The sequence below is a fragment of the Gopherus flavomarginatus genome, chromosome 3, assembly GCF_025201925.1.
Source record: "Gopherus flavomarginatus isolate rGopFla2 chromosome 3, rGopFla2.mat.asm, whole genome shotgun sequence".
Lineage (NCBI taxonomy): Eukaryota > Metazoa > Chordata > Testudines > Testudinidae > Gopherus > Gopherus flavomarginatus.
The window spans coordinates 153,485,651-153,503,275 of NC_066619.1; the positions used below are offsets into that span (position 1 = coordinate 153,485,651).

Below are 17,625 nucleotides of genomic sequence, written 5' to 3' on the forward strand. Positions count from 1 at the left end.
AGCATCTCACAGACACTCATGAACCTATCTTCACAGCATCCCTGTGGTGTAGAGAAACATCTTAGAAATTGGAGGTGACTCGAGTACAATGATATTTATAGATTTTAAGGTAGAAAGGACCATTCTGATGATCTAATCTGACCTGCTGCATAGCAGAGAGTTTCATCCAATAATTCCTGCATCAAATACATATGATCTAGCTCAGCCAGAAGTTAACTTTTAGAAAGCTATCCCATGGTGATTTAAAGACTTCCAGTGAGGGAGAGTCCACCACATCCCTTGGCAAATAGTTAATTACTGCCATTGTTAAAAATATGCACTTGATTTCTAGTCTGAATTTGTCAAGCTTCAGCTTTTGGACCTTGATCTACCTTTATCTAAAGAACTCGCTTATCAAAAATCTTCTCCCCGTGCACTTATTTATAGACTGGGATCAAGTTATTTCTTAACTTTATCTTTGATGTGCTAAATAGACAGAGCTTCTTAGGACTTGCCCAAGGTGTCATAGGAATTCTGTGGGTCATTTCCTAGTTCTTCCAATTTCCCAAGTCAGTGTAGTGCTTTAACCACAAGCTCACCCTGGGTTTCCCCTCAGAGAAGCAAGTTTCAGGAGATGAGGATAATTTCCCTTAGATAATTCCCTTTTACTGGCTAGTTTTCCCCATAAACATCACCATCACTGTTTGAATTTCAGTTCATTTTAAGGCAAGTTAAAGCAAGTCCTCATTGACTAAATACATTATTCAACTAGGTTGAGGAAAGCCAAGCTAGGTATAAATAAACTGAGTTAGGCCTTGTCTACAGTTACCAGGGGTTCAACACACAGCGATTGATGCATTGACGGTCAATTTAGTGCAGTGGTTCTCAAACTTTTGTCCTGGTGACCCCTTTTACACAGCAAGCCCCTGAGTGTGACCCCCCCTTATAAATTAAAAACACTTTTTAATATATTTAACAGCATTATAAATACTGGAGGCAAAGTGGGGTTTGGGGTGGAGGCTGGCAGCTTGTGACCACCCCGCAGGTAATAACCTCGTGACCCCCTGAGTGGTCACAACCCCAGTTCGAGAACCCCTGATTTAGTGGGTCTAGTGAAGACTCGCTAAATCGACTGCCGATTGCTCTCCCATCGACTCTTGTACTCCACCTGAACAAGAAGCGCAAGGGGAGTCGATGGGAGAGCCTCTGCAGTCAACATCATGTAGTGTGGACCCCGCGGTAAGTAGATCTAAGTATGTCAACTTTAGCTACGTTATTCACATAGCTGAAGTTGCATAACTGAGATCAATCTCCCCCCCCACTCCATAGTGTAGACAAGGCCTTAATCTCTAGGCATCCAGTTGTTGAAAGAAGCAAAGCAAAACAAAAAGGTGGGGGGGGGGAGAAATGGGACCCTGATGTAATATAACTATATTCAGAATTATAAGTTAGCTGCTGCTACTCCTTGAGCCTTTTCCCACATAGCCCCTGTCTCTTCACCCCAATCAGGACTGAAGTTCTCAGATCTTCACTATATGACAATGCCACTAAAATCCATCTTCTAGTTCTCTGTTGAGCTCCTGTGACCAGTTAGGAGCATCCTTCCCTGCTCCTCTGGGTCCCAGCCAGGAACTGACCTGCTCAGGCCCTGCAGCTCCTTTTATCTGAGCCTGCTGGGCTCTGACTGGCAATTTTATATGCATCCTTTCTAGGTAGGCCTGGGGGAGACACCTTCACAGCTCCTTCCTAAGGCAGGCAGTAGGCCCTCCAGTGGTGGACCATGAAGGGCCAGGTACACCCTTTCAGAAAGGGCTATTATATAAGACTAAAACCAGGGCCAGCCCCAAGCACCAGCTTATCAAGCAGGTGCTTGGAGTGGCAACTCCGGAGAGGGGCGGCACCTTCACGTATTCGGCGGTAATTCGGCGGAGGGTCGCTCCTGCTCAGAGCGAAGGACCTCCTGCTGAATTGCTGCAGATCGCGATCGTGGCTTTTTTGTTTGGCTGCTTAGGGTGGCCAAACCCCTGGAGCCAGCCCTGACTAAAACAAAGCCTATTCCCTCACCCATACCAAGATCTCTATGCCTGGGGGAAAAAATTAATCTGCCATTAAATTTTCTGCATGTTTTACTTCTATAATTAAAAAGTGTAAGAGAGGTGAAAACATAAACTTTCCTGTATTGTATCTACTACAGAAGGCTCTGATCCAGCAAAGAGCACATGCATAACTTCAAGTATGTGAACTGTGCCATTAAAGCCAATGAGACTACTCAAGAACTTAAAGTTCTTCTTCGAGTGGTTGTTCATGTCCATTCAAAGTAGGTGTGCGTGCGCCACGTGCACGCCAGCCGGAAGATTTTCCCCTAGCAGCGTCCGTAAGGTCGGCCCGGGCGCCCCCTGGAGTGGCGCCACCATGGTGCCCTATAAAGGGGCCCTCCGACCCTCCACCCCCTCAGTGCCTTCTTACCGCCGGTGACGGCTAGCTGGAACTTCTCTTGCATAGCATTTTGGCAGTGTCCTATCCTTACCGTTTAGTCCGTGTATTCAGTTATTTTATAGTTAGTTAGTTAGATCTTTGTATATAGTTTTTGGAGTTGGGGGGGTCCCCCCATAAGAGTCTTCGTTGCTCGCTGGGGCGTGCCTGGGTCCCCCGGGCTCAAACTCTGTGAGAACCGTGGGAAATTCATGCCCAAGAGTGACCCGCACTCTGCGTGTTTGAGGTGCCTCGGAGAGAGCCACCAAAAGGACTGGTGCTCTATCTGTAGAGGCTTCCGCCCACAAACTCTTAAGGACAGGGCTCAAAGACTTAGAGTCCTCTTGATGAAGGCGGCCCTATGACCACCCTCAGACCCAGAACTGGCCGAGGCGGGGCCCAGCACGTCGTTCTCGATGCGGAGTGCCCCGGCACCGGCATCAGGTCTTAGGGCCCAGCCCAAGTCGTTGAAAACCCGGCACAGGATGGAGTTGGGTCATAGGAAGTCGGCCTCAGTGCGGCACCACTCACCTTCGCTGGTGCCTGCCAAGAGAAGGAAGCCGGTGAGAGATCGGTCATCCCACCAGGATCCGAGGCCGACGCCGTCCGCAGGTGTAAGCAGACAGGCTGGGCTGCAGCCCTCTGTGGTTCCGTCGATTCTCACACCGCAGAGAGGGCAGTCGAGTCCGGACCAGCCTAATTCCCCGGACCTCAGTGGAGACATATGCCCCCCATCAACGCTGGAGGCGATTGAGGCGGCCTCAGGCCTAATGGGTCTCCCGGCACCGGCCTCCCCGCATCGCAGGGAGTTGCCTACTGTGGCCCGTCCACCAGTGTAATCTAGAGGCAAGCCAGCCATGCTGTCGCCTCCCTCCCCGCACCGCACTGTGAAGGGGCACAGGACCAGATGAGAGGCTCCCCACTGCCTCGGTACCACTCTCCTTCGGCACTGGGCGCTGCTCCCCACAGGTCCTAGTACTCAGAGACCTCAGACTCAGAGACAGACTCCTATTGCTCCAGCCGGTCGCGGAGTAGGAGATTGGTGTCAGGGGTGAGCCACCAACATTACCCGCAGTGGCAGCAACAATGGCAGCCGCCCTCGCAGTGGTCGTTTTGGACTCCCTGGGCCTACCATTAGTCGGTAGGCCAGGCGTTTGGCCCTCGGTCACGGTCGGCTTCGGTGTCCTTGATGTCGGTGGCCCCGCTGCCTCCCCCACCAGCACCGTCACCGGGCGGGGGTGTGCCATCGTCAAGTTCAGCACCTCCTAACCGGGCAGTGGCACCGGCAACGGCTTTCGTTCGGGCTCTGCTGGCACCGCATGATACCCAAGTCGCTCACTGGCGACCCCGGTACCGGCCGCGGTGCTGCATTTAGACTTGGAACCGGCACCACAAACTCAATACTATGTGCCGCAGGACCCTGAGGGGCCACATGCACCGGAGGAAGGGCTGGTCCATGTAATCTCCTCGTCCTCCTCCCCGGATGAGGTGGTCTCGGGCACGGCTGCGGCACTGGCCCTAGAGGACACTCGAATCCTCCAACAATTGCTTCGGTGAGCAGTTCAAAGCCTCGCAATCCAAGCAGAGGAGATCAAGGTGGACGCAAACCCTGTGGTGGACATTCTGGCCCCCTCAGGACCATCCAGGGTGGCCCTGCCGCTGATAAAGACTATAGCTGATATATCCCGCACCCTATGGCAAACAGCCTCATTGGCCCCTACCGCCAAGAGGACAGACGGCGCTACTTTGTCCTCTCTAAAGGGCATGAACACCTGTACACCCACCCTTCCCCGAACTCCCCGGTAGTAGATGTGGCTAACCAGTGGGAGCGTCAAGGGTTTCAGCGGTCAACACCAAAGAGCAGGGACGCAAAAAGACTTGAGCTCTTTGGTAGAAGGGTGTACTCCACAGGGGGACTCCAACTCCGCATTGCCAATCAGCAGGCAATAGTAAGCCGATATGGCCACAACACGTGTTCGGCCATGTTGAAGTTTGCGGAGCTCCTTCCCCAGGACTCAAGATCAGAGTTTTCGGCTCTAGTGGAGGAGGGCAAACTGATCTCTTGAGCCTCCCTCCAGGCCGCCTTAGATGCGGCAGACTCAGCCTCACGCACCCTGGCCACAGGCCTGGTCATGCGGCGGGGGGCCTGGCTCCAGGTCTCGGGCCTGCCCTATGCGGTCCAGCAGACGATTCAAGACCTCCCCTTCAAAGGGCAGATGCCATTTTCGGAGAAAATGGACAAACATCTCCATAGCTTAAAGGACTGAGGGCCACGCTTCACTTGCTGCGCTTGCATACCCCCGCGACCCAGCGCAGACAATTTAGGCCGCAGGCGGCCCCTCGTCCATACCAGCCACAGACTTGCCAGGAGCTGGGGCGCAGGCGGGGCCGAAATGGCAGGAGGCGTCACCAGCGCCACCCCTCCAGCCAGGTGTCTGGCCAATCGAGACCACCATCTGGGCCTAGACCCCCTATTTGATGGTACGGTCGAGGGCGACCTACCAATCAAGACTCTGGATCCTTCCACCCCTACCTTTGGGTCATGTCTGTCCCACTTCTACCGTGCCTGGTCCCGAATCACATAGGACAGCTGGGTGCTCCGCACGGTAGAGAGGAGATATTCTATCCAGTTCTCCTCTCTTCCGCCCCATCAACCTCCCTCCCCATCTCTCTTCAGGGACCCTTCTCACGAGCAACTTCTAATTCAAGAAGGGAAGTCCCTCATGGAGGCAGGGGCGGTGGAGGAAGTCCCTCGGAAGCTCAGGGGCAAAGGCTTCTACTCTCGGTATTTTCTCATACAGAAGGCAAAAGGGGGCTTGAGATTCATCCTAGACTTGCGGCGGCTGAACAAGTTTGTGAGGAAACTCAAGTTCCGCATGGTCTCCCTGTCCTCTATCATCCCCTTCCTGGATCCAGGAGATTGGCATGCCGCCTTCGACTTAAAGTACGCCTATTTCCACATTGCCATAATTCCACGGCACCGTCGGTACCTCAGGTTCGTCGTGGCCGACGTCCATCTGCAGTTCACAGTGCTCCTGTTCGGCCTGTCAGCTGCTCCCAGGGTCTTCACGAAGTGCATGGCGGTCGTGGCGGCCTTCCTGCGCAGGTATTCCCATACCTGGACAACTGGCTCATAAAGGACCGCTCTAAGGAGCAGATAGAGACTCAGGTGTGCTTCATCAGGCAGACCTTTCTCGATCTTGGCCTCCTCTTGAACGAAGCCAAATCCACCCTGTCTCCGATGCAACGAATAGAATTCATAGGAGCGGTTCTGGACTCCACACACGCCAAAGCGTATCTGCCGGAGTCCAGGTTCCGTGCAATTTCCGAGCTCACCCTGGGACTGCACCGCGCCCCGGTCACCACGGCGCGAGTTTGCCTCCAGCTGCTGGGCCACATGGCGGCACGCACCTATGTAGTGGTCCATGCCAGACTCCGGCTTTGCCCACTGAAGTCCTGGTTGGTGACAGTTTATTGGCCGGGCAAGGACCCCCTGGACTCAGTGGTGTCCGTTCCCTGCTTGGTGCTGAGCTCACTATGGTGGTGGCTTGACCCGCGGGAAGTCTGCATGGGTGTTCTCTTTGCTGCCCCGCAGCCCTCCCTCTCCCTGGTGACAGACGCCTTGGATCGAGGTTGGGGAGCGCACCTGGGATGCCTCAGAACGCAGGGATTGTGGTCGCCGGAGGACCTCGAGTTGCATATCAATGTCACGGAGCTGAGAGTGGTCTGCCTGGCGTGTTTGACCTTCTGGTCTCACCTGGCCGGCAGGTGTGTTTCCGTCCTTTCGGACAACACGGCGTCAGTCTTGTATATCAACAAACGGGGGTGCACGCTCCTCTCCCCTCTGCAGGGAAGCCGTCGTGCTGTGGGATTTCTGCATTCACAGTGCCACTCACCTGACAGTGTTCTATCTTCCGGGGCAGCAGAATGGTTTGGCGAACACCCTCAGCCGCTCGTTCCAGGGTCACGAGTGGTCCCTCCGATGGAATGCGGTGCGCTCAATTTTCCAGTTCTGGGGCTTTCCCCGGTTAGACCTGTTTGCTTCAAGGGAAAACAGGAAGTTCCGACGGTTTTGCTCCCTCCTGGGCCACAGTTGGGGGTCTCTGTTGGACGCCTTCGTTCAGCCATGGGAGGACAGTCTGCTCTACGCCTTCCCTCCGATCCCGCTGATACACCGGGTGCTTTTAAAGGTTCGCAGGGATCACGCCAGGGTAATCCTGATAGCTCCGGTGTGGCCGAGCCAGCATTGGTACACGTCACTCCTGCGCATGTCCATTCAGGCGCCTCTGATGCTGCCCCTCCTCCCGGACCTGATCACGCAGGACCAGGGCTCTCTCCACCATCCGAACCTCGAGTCCCTTCACCTCACAGCCTGGATGCTCCATGACTGAACCCAGCGGAGTTGCAGTGCTCCCAGCAGGTCAGGCAGGTGCTGCTGGGTAGCAGGAAGCCGTCAACTAGGGCCACCTACCTGGCTAAATGGAAGCACTTCTCCATATGGTTGGGTCAGCTGGGTCTCAACCCTCTGGGGGTACCAATTCCCGCTGTCCTCGACTATTTGCTTCACCTAAGACAACTGGGCCTCTCCCTTTCCTCCATTTGCATTCACTTGACGGCCATATCTGCCTTTCATCCGGGAGAGGGGGGTGCCTCGGTGTTTGCGAACCTGCTGGTTGGATGTTTCCTCAAGGGTATGGACAGGGTCTTCCCGCATGTGCGTCAGCCGACCCCTGCTTGGGACTTGAATCTTGTCCTCTCCGTCCTCTTGGGGCCTCCCTTCGAGCCTCTGGCTTCATGCTCCCTGCTGTACCTGTCATACAAGACCGCCTTCCTGGTGGCGATAACCTCAGCCCGACGGGTGTTGGAGCTTCAAGCATTAACATCTGAGCCCCCGTACACAGTCTTCTACAAGGACAAGGTCCAACTTAGACTTCATCCGGCTTTCCTACCCAAGGTCGTTTCACAGTTCCACATGGGCCAAGATATCTTTCTCCCGGTGTTTTATCTGAAACACCACACCTCCAGCGAAGAGCGGAGGCTACACTCCCTGGATGTCCACAGGGCCTTGGCCTTTTACATAGAGCATACCAAGCCTTTCAGATGCTCAACCCAGCTCTTTGTCACAGTGGCAGAAAGGATGAAGGGGTTCCTGGTCTCCTCTCAGTGAATCTCTTTGTGGATCGCGACTTGCATCCGGGAATGCTACCGTATAGCTAAGACCCCTGTCCCTTCCGTCACGGCCCACTCCACTAGGGCGCAGGCCTCCTCTGTGGCGTTCCTGGCTCAGATTCCAACTCAGGAGATTCGTAGAGCGGCCATGTGGTCCTCCATCCACACGTTCTCATCTCACTATGCCATCACGCACCAGGCTAGGGATGATGCAGCCTTCGGTCGTGCAGTACTCCAGTCAGCAGTGATCTCCGACCCTGCCACTTGAGGTTAGGCTTGTGAGTCACCTACTTTGAATGGACATGAACAACCACTCGAAGAAGAAAAAACGGTTACCCACCTTTTAGTAACTGTTGTTCTTTGAGAAGTGTTGTTCATGTCCATTCCAACACCCACCCTCCTGCCCCTCTGTCGGAGTGCTGGCAAGAAGGAACTGAGGGGGTGAAGGGTCGGCGGGCCCCTTTATAGGGCGCCATGGTGGCGCCACTCCAGGGGGTGCCCGGGCTGACCCTATGGACACTGCTGGGGGAAATCTTCCGGCTGGCGTGCACGCAGCGCGCACACACCTATTTTGAATGGACATGAACAACACATCTCGAACAACAACAGTTACTAAGAGGTAGGTAAGCATTTTATATTCATGTGCTTAAGTGGTTTCTGGATCAGGGCCAAATTTCTCCATACTCAGATTAAGACAACTCATCTCACAATAGTTTTTAGTGTAATTTGAGAGTTTTTAAGTTTTTGCAAAATTTGTAAGGGGAGGGGAGGGAAATCCAGATTCTCCAAGTATGCCTGATCAGTTTTTATATCCACATAATATCTTTCATGTAATGCTCAACTGGGTATATCAGAAGGTTTCATTCTCCTCAACTAATGGCTAAAGCTATCTTGAACCAATTGACATATTAGGCTTATAAGAAAACCATTTTTGTACTATCTAGTGCAATTGCCAAGCAGCTAATTGGATCCACAATGCTTTTCCTTTCCAACTGCATGCAGACTGAAAGGAACAATAAATGAGAATGATCCTGCAATATAACACTGAGAGGAATGACTGAAGTAATTTAGAGCACAGGCCATAATTTATACCCAAGCATTATGAAAAGATGAGACAGGAGCTGAGAAGTGCTGATACAGAAAGCATTTTACACACTACAGTTACACAGATTCAGCTGTTTCATTGATTTCTTCCTTCCGAGCCTGGGAACAATTTGCCAGAAAGAACTGGTGGTTGCTGTTTATGGGGTCCCAGGGTTGGGACCCAGAGTAGTGGGTGGGCCTGGGTTTCTCCATCAGCCACTGGGAAAGGGGCCTAAGCCCTGAGAAGGGGACAAGACTTGTTTAGAATCCCAAGTGCAGGGCTGAAATTAAAGGGCCAGAGCCAGGGCTGAAGACCCTGGTGAGGGCAGACAGCGTGTCGAACTCTTTACATCCTAGAAGTGGTTCATACATTTTTGACTGTGAGACTTGGCGGGAGCCACTGAAGACCTTTGCAGTGTGGGTGACAACCTACAGGCCGCACCAGAAGTAGGAACAAAATATTGAAGCATCATACCCAGCTGACAGGAGGCACTGAAAAGGTGAGTGTCCCCCTTCATACCCTTGTATTTAATTTTGTTTTTAATTTCAATTGCAATATTCAGTGTATTTCTATTGCAATATAAATCCCCATGAGTAAGCAAAGACTGTATGTAACATACTGGATGACGTGTAAAATATGTGGGAAAAAAAATTGCCGAACTGTCATGTATTTTTATCATGAGTTTTAATGGTCATATTGCACCAAATGGTGAAGGAGGAGAACAATACATATTAGAAACCTCTAAATATGACCTAAAATAGTTTAGCATTGCTTAAAATAGCTCTGTAATAAGATCACTGTCCTACAGTCCAATACCTCAGGACTGGAGCTGGGTAAATACTTTTTTAAATAAAGCATAGTTTTTTTTAAAGTTTATGTTTAATTTATTCAGAAATTCACTGGGTCATTTATTCATCAGTGGGAATCTGCCATTTCTAGCCCTGACAATATGAACGACTATCTCCTATTTTTTTTAAAGAGATAACCCTTATTTGCTACCAATTGTCCAAGGTAGTGAATTATTATAAATATAATTTATTTGTATTCCAGTAGAAGCCAACACTGACATCAGGGCCCCATTGAGTCAGGGGCTGTACAAACACATAGTAAGAGCCCATGCCTGTCCTGAAGAGCTTACAATCTTCCTTTAAATAGACAAGAGAGATAAAAAGATGAAAATAGAGATACCGAGAAATAAGGCAGTTCACCCAAGGTCACAAAGCAGGTGAGTGGCGAAGCTGGGAACAGAGCTCTGATCTCCTGAATCCTGATCCAGTGCCCCCTCTCAAACCACATTGGAAGAGATCAGGAAAACCTGGGTCCAGACAGAGTCGGACTTGCCTCACCAGAACCTTCTCAACCATCCCAAAACAAGATAACATAAGGGTGACAGTTGATGAGATTTTTATTTCCTTGAAACCCCACCCAAAGCCAAAAGTATTGCATTATTAGCAACGAGTGACTATGGAGTACCTAGGTCACGGACATAGCACAGTGGGGCCTAGGCACTGTACGAAAACAAAGGGGAAGACAGTCTAAGACCCAGACAACTCACAATCTGCACGTCAGACAGGATGCAACAGGTCAGCACCTCAAACCAAGATAATTCAGGGGGAAAAAAGGAAACACTTCTCTGTTGATTTTAAGTGGTGGTTCTTGGAAACTGCTTAGAGGTTTGGCATGTTAGACAGAATCTTAGCAGAGATTGGCAGAGGGCAGCTGAAGCAGTTACGGGTGCGTGATACATGCAATAATCCCAGTACTATGCAGTGTGTGGGTGTTGTGCACAGGGCACGGGTCTGCCTCTGGGTAACTAACTTTGTAGAATTTGTAATGCAGGCAGTGCTAATAGGGTGAACATATTTCACTTCACCGTGAAACAGCAATAAAAGGAGGATTTGAGAACTCTACTTTTAGGCTACATCGACTGTTGGAGCTGGGGTGCGATTCCCAGCTCACATAGACAAACTCCTACAAGCTGTCAGTGAGCAAGCGCACTGAAAATAGCAGTGTCGCCATGGTAAAATGGATAGCGGTGGCCGGAGCTAGCTGTCCTGAGTACTTACCTGGGGGGTTTGTATGTGAGCCAGCTAGCATGGCCACTGCTCACCACTGCCCATGTGCTTACACTACTGTTCTTAGCACGCTACCTGGATGAGAGCTGGGAATCACACTTCTAGTTCCAGCTGTAGACAGAGCATCAGAGTATGTGTGAAGTACAGAATCAGAACGAAGATAAGGCTCTGATCCAGCAAAGCACTTAAGCATGCGCTTAATTTAAAACATAGGAGTAGGCCTATTGACTTCAGTGGATTACTCCAGCGCTTAAAGTTCAGGAATTCAGCACGCGCTTAAGTGCTTTACTGGACCAAGAGCCTAACAGTAGCTTAAAAAAAAAAGTCATGTGCCTGATCATGGAAAAGTTAATTGAAGGGTGAAAATGATGCAAGAAACTCACCAAGTTGAAGTTCATGGTGTTCTCAAATAATTGTCTCATCGGGGTGGGGTGGGAGAACAGCATGTGTCCGCATCCAGGTGGAGTGTGGGGCTTAGGCTGAGATCTGTGGGGAAATTGTACTGGTTTTAGGTAATCCCACTATTCCCAGATCCTTTCCCTCTTGGTAATAGTCCCCTGCAGTGCCAGGATACCACTGCCTCCCTACCACCCCTTTCAGCATGGGCTAAATTATTTGATACGGCTAGTACCTTAATCCCAAAGGAATTTCCCCATAAGCTTGCTAGGAGATGATAATTTATAGAGGGGCTGTCCCCGCTACCCACTTCCTCATTGCCATTCTCCCCAACCTCAAGAAGTCCTCGAACATGTAATGTGCACATAGAGGGGTTTCTGCAGGCATAAGGGAAAGGCCTAGTGAGATTTGTATCCTTCCACGTCATACACCAGTAGAATGATATTGTTTGTCTAAGTGGGTGCAGTGGAAAAAGCAGTCATATAGCTTTTTAACAGTAAGATAGATGTTGGGTCAATCAGTTGTTTCCTATACTTATAATGGCGAAATCCATGAGAACCAATTATAACATATCTACTGGTTAAAAAGCAAAAGAAAAACATTTTAACAATGACCACTACACCCATTCACACAGAGCTGATGCTGTTAAAAAGTTTTCTTTTCCCCTGTTGCCAGTACACGAGATGAAGGTATTCCCCCTTCTATAGAGAAAACGTGAGATAACTAGTAATAACTTCTATACATGCACATGCATTCATCTTTAAAAAGCTGTCTTGCCTTCCAGGTCCGAAAGATAACCCTCAGGTTACTAAAAGAGGGAGCTTTTAAAGTTTAATGTATTTTTCATCAGTTTCCAGTCAGTCACTTTTGGGTTTCCATGTACTCAACAAATTCTACAATATTTGCATCGCAATTGGTGCAGGGACCGCTTTGTTTATTTTACAGAACTTTTTCCATTGGAATATTAATATATAAATCAATCAGAATTGGCCTTAGATATTACTTAAAATGTTGTCATGAAACCTAAATTTTGAGCCAAAACAAAACAATCCCTTAATGTTCTTTAAGGGGTTAAAAAAATCTTTATCAATGTAAATCTGGAATTTTCTGACCCAAAAAATGTCTGATCCATTTCCAAATCCTGCTAAACTCCTTGGCCTCAAGAATATCCTGTGGCAATGAGTTTCACAGACTGATTATTTTGGCATGAATAAGCACTTCCTTGGTTTTAAATTTGCTGCCTTTCAATTTCATTATTCTTGTATTAGACTTCTTGTATTCTGAAAGATGGTGCACACTAATGTACAATCTAACTCATTTTATATCTACTTAGAATAATTTCAGATCCACTGGCAAAAGTTCTGAGGTTCATCTCCAATAATTAAAGACCCAGAAGAGCTTGACATTGAATTAATTACCAGATCAGTTAAGTGGGATAAAACATTTCATCAGCACAAACAGGAATTATTGCTTTACCTTTGAAAATTAACCAGGAGAGTTTTTATCTCAAATTCTGTGTGTTGACACAGTATAGTAAAGTCCATCGAAGATGATAGTCTACTTTCATTAGAGGACTAAAGTGTTATCACTGCTTTGGAAATGGGTTCAGTATTTAGGGCCGATCAGTTGTTTAGTGGTTCACGTTTAAGAAACTAACCTACCTCCCAAGTTCAAAAGTTTCTTCTTAAAACTTTAAACACTATTGCCAATATATCTCCAGCCATTTATTGCCAGTTTCACAGCTGCTATTTGTCTTCTTCCATGCTAGCACTCAGTATCATTCAAGCAAGACCAGACTCCAGTCAAGAACTGCTCTAACTTAACGTAAATATCAAGAGCTAGGGAGAACCATGCTGCTCGCAGAGAGAACTATTATTAAATTCCTCTCTTGGATCATGGGTTTACACCATATCTACAAAGCAAAACATCCATACTTTGATAATTGTCCTTGAAACAGAAGGTGCATCTCAAGTTCATAATGTACATCAGTTGTGTCAGCTCTAATGAGGGATGGGGAGTATGATATTAGAATAAAATATAAACCTGACTGTTTTAGATGCCAAGGTTACAGGCACAGTAGCAGTATGATGGATTAGAGGGACTAGATGAATAAAACTGGGCTGATGGATTGAACTGGGAAAGAGAAAATAACTTGTTTGGATTGTTTAGAAAAAGAAATATTGTATTGTTAACTTGTCTCTGAAGAACAGAAAGCCAAGGATTGTGGGGAAAATGCTAGACTGATTCCTAAATAAGTTATGTTAGAGCACCTTCGACATGCCTAGACATTTAACTTAAGTGAACTATGTTCTGCTATGGTATCTATTTACCTTGGGACATAAAGACGCCCATCTGAAAGGGGCAGCTGGAGACCTTAGTGGGTCAGATTCTTTGCTGGTGTGAATCAGCCTAACGCCACTGAAATCACCAGATGAGGATCTGGCCTCTCATTTATATGGTCTTCCTTTTCTTCTTCATTATCTCTGGTTTTCTGTTCTCCTTGCCTTCAGCTCCCCAGCAGAGAAACTCACCAAAGCAGCTTCCATCTCACACCACCACCAGCCTCCCACTTCGCTTCATACAAGCTCCAGCCTCCACATCAGCCGGATTGACCCCCTTGTTCCCCAGTCTGCTCTGAGATTGGCAATGAACATTTTCCTGTCCTCCTTCAGCTCTGCTCACCACAAAGCCCCAGAACCTCCCACTCTTTTCCCCCATTACTCAAACCCATAATCCTTTGCAGCTACAGAGGCCTGTCGATCACAGGACCAATTTTTTGAAATCATGAAGTCAAGAACCAATTTCTTAGAATAATCCTAGCTAAGGTTCTTATGGACTGTTAGCTGTCCTCTGATAAACCAGTCTTTGTTCACAGTTTTTTTTTAAATTAATGAGACACTTTAGAATGAAATTTGCATTATTATAGTTATACCAGGGATTGATATATATATACTACTTATTTTTAAGAGTGCCCAACCAGACTCACTACAAGCTCCCATTTTCAGTTGCTTAAAACTTTGTCAACCTTTAAGCATTTGGGCTGAAGTTTTCCATGCCAGGACCCCAAATGAATTTCACTGATTTCGGTAAAACTAATCATCTGAGGAAAGTCCATGTAGGTTTTTCCAGGGGTCTGGGCTGCAGACTCAAGGAAAACATTTTTTGACTCCTAATGCACATTAATTTTAAGCAAGTTTGTTTTTATAATTTCAGTTGGTCAAACAATGGAAAAATGTATCCACTAATAATTATTTAAAGAATAAATGCCAAAATATGCAACGAATGTTGTTATTCAACCGGGCCCCTTTACAGAGTCTGGAAATTTTACATTGAGGTCAAAATTGTCAATGCAGTTGGCTTGATGTTATAACTGCTAGAGTTTTAGGAAAAGTATAAAGTTTTCATATGAGAGCTAATGTTTGTCTACTAAAATGCTTAGGATTTATAATAGACCAGACTTAGATTATTTGTCCAGATTCCCAGTAAATTGAGAGATTAAGAACATACTAGGGCCTACCAATTTCATGGCCATGAAAAACATGTCATGAACCATGAAATAAGCCCTTCCCCATGCAATCTGATCTCCCTTGTGCTGCTGGGAGTGCCCCAGCCAGGGGCTCATAAGCCAGGCTGGGGAGGGACAGGACTTGTACTTCCCCTTCACGGACGCTCTCGGGGGGAGGGGGGATCAGACTCACCTCTGGGTGCCTCCCCCTGCTGCAGGAAGCTCTAGGGATGGGCAGCAGCCCTAGAGGTTCCTGCAGCTGGAGGGGGCTTGTGGAGGCGGGTCCAATCTCCCCCTTGCTGGTGGAAGTGCCCCAGCCAGGGGCTCCTAGCTGTGAGTCCCTGCCAGGCTGGGGAGGGACAGGACTACTACTTCCCCTGCATGGCCACTCTTGGGGGGCAGGGGAGATCAGCCCCACCTCCGGGTACTTTTTGGGATGGGACCCCAATGATCATAACACCATGAAATTTCAGATGTAAACATCTGAAAATGTGAAAATGACCAATTAAAAACCCCTCTGGCTGTGAAATTTGGTAGGGCCCTAGTCACACGGGTTGAAAAAACAATGATCCAGCCGGGGTTGGCTTTAAGCCTCTTCCACTAATTCCCCTGAATCGGGCCCCTCGCCCAGTGAGAATCCCTTCCCTGGCTAGAGGCCCCTTTTTAATTGTTACTCACCTGGCGGTGCTCCAGGTCTTCAGCGGCACTTCGGCGGCGGGTCCTTCGCTTGCTCTGGGTCTTCAGCGGCACTTCAGTGGTGGTTCCTTGAGTGCCGCCAAAGACTCTGAGCACCGCCCGATGAATACAAGCCCCACATCTTTTTTTGCGCGCGTGTGTGTGTGTGTGTGTGTGTGTGTGTGTGTGTGTTTTTAAGTCATCCCTGCCGGGGCCCCGTCGAAACTGTTCGAATTGGGCCCTGCACTTCCTAAAGCCAGCCCTGGATCCACCTAGTTCAGTATCCTGTCTTCCAGCAGTGGCCAGTGCCAGATGCTTCACAGGGGAATGAACAAAACAGGGCAGTTATCGAGTGATCCATCTTCCAGTGCCAACCTCTGGCAGTCAGAGGTTTAGGGACACCCAGAGCAAGGGGTTGCATTCCTGATCGTCTTGGCTAATAACCATTGATGGACCTATCCCTCCAGGAACTTGTCTAATTCTTGTCAATTTTGACCTTCACAACATCCCCAGCAACAAGCTCCATAGGTTGATTGTGCATTGTATGAAGAAGTACTTCCTTATCTTAGTGTTAACCTGCTGCTTATTAATATCACGTGGTTCTTGTGTTATGTGAAGGGGTAAAGAACACTTCCCTATTCACTTTCTGGACACCACTCATGATTTTATAGACCTCTATCATATCCCCCTTAGTCGTCTCTTTTCTAGGCTGAACAGTCCCAGTCTTTTAAATCTCTCCACATATGGAAATTGTTCCATATCCATGAACATTTTTTTAAAAATTCGAAAATTATATATTTGGAGATGGAGTGAGCAGAACTGAACACAGTATTAAAGGTTGGGCATGTGGCTTTATATAGTGACATTATGATGTTTTCTATTCCTTTCCTAATGGTTCTTATTATTCTGTCAGCTTATTTCACTTCCACTGCACATTGAGTGGATATTTTCAAAGAATTATCCACAATTACTCCAAGATCTTTCTTGAGCAGTAACAGCTAAATTAGACCTCATCATTTTGTTTGTGTACTTGGGATTTTGTTTTCCAATGTGCATTACTTTGTATTTATCAACGTCTAATTTCATCTGCCATTTTGTTGTCCAGTCACTCAGTCTTGAGAGATTTTTTTGTAACTCTCACAGGTCAGCTTTAGACTGAACCATCTTGAGTAGTTTTGTATTATCTGCCAACTTTCCCACCTCACTGTTTACATATTCATAAATGATGTGGAAAAAGGAGTAAACAGCACAGGTACCAGTACAGATCTTTGGGGGACCTTGCTCTTTACCTCTCTCCAGTGTGAAAACTGACCATTTATTCCTACCCTTTGTTACCTATCTTTTAACCGGTTACTGATCTTTGAGAGGACCTTTGCTCTTATCCCATGACTGCTTACTTTGCTTAAAAGCCATTCTATGTGGGACATTGCCAAAGGCTTTCTGAAAGTCTAAGTACATTGTATCAACTGGACCACCCTTGTCCACATGCTTGTTGACATCCTCAAAGAATTCTAATCGATTGGGGAGACATGATTTCTCTTTACAAAAGCCATACTGACCCTTCCTAAACATATCGCGTTTATCTGTGTTTCTGATAATTCTGTTCTTTACTACAGTTTCAACTAATTTGCCTGGTACTGAGGCTTGACTTACCTTAAATTACGTTAGCTACCCTCCAGTCATCTGGAAAGAAGGCTGACTTAAGCAATAGGTTACATGCCACAGTTAGTAGTTCTGCAATTTCATATTTGAGTTCCTTCAGAAATCTTGAGTGAATACAATCTGGTCCCAGTGACTTATTTCTGTTTAATTTATTAACTTGTTCCAAAACCACCTCTACTGACACCTCAGTCTGGGGCAGTTCCTCAGATTATCACTTAAAAATAATGGCTCAGGTACGGGAATCTCCCACACATCCTCTGCAGTGAAGACTGACACAAAGAATTCATTGAGCTTCTCCACAGCCATCCGGGTTTTGCCAGGGTTCCTGTTTCAATTGTACTTAATTTTTTTTTTTTTTTTTTTTGCTTCTAGGTTCCGTGTCTTTTGCTAATTGCTCTTCAAATTATTTTTTGGCCTGCCTAACTACTTTTATACTTGACTTTCCATAGTTCATGCTCCTTTCTATTTTACTCTATAGGATTTAACTTCAACTTTTTTAAATGATGCCTTTTCTGTCTCTAACTGCCTCTTTTACTCTGTTTAGCCATGGTGGCTTTTTTTGGTCCTTTTATTTTTGTTTTTTTAATTGGGGTATACATTTAGCATGA

The 17,625-nt window shown here is 47.6% G+C and overlaps 1 long non-coding RNA gene across 1 annotated transcript in view; it reads right to left on the reverse strand.

Annotated features, from left to right (window-relative positions):
- LOC127047140 (uncharacterized) overlaps window positions 1–17,383 on the reverse strand; it is a 604,330-nt gene extending 586,947 nt beyond the window's left edge. The window contains exon 1 of the long non-coding RNA XR_007773311.1: window positions 17,358–17,383. This is a non-coding gene — a long non-coding RNA (uncharacterized LOC127047140). The remainder of the gene's footprint in view (window positions 1–17,357) is intronic.
- Window positions 17,384–17,625: the final 242 nt, after the last annotated feature.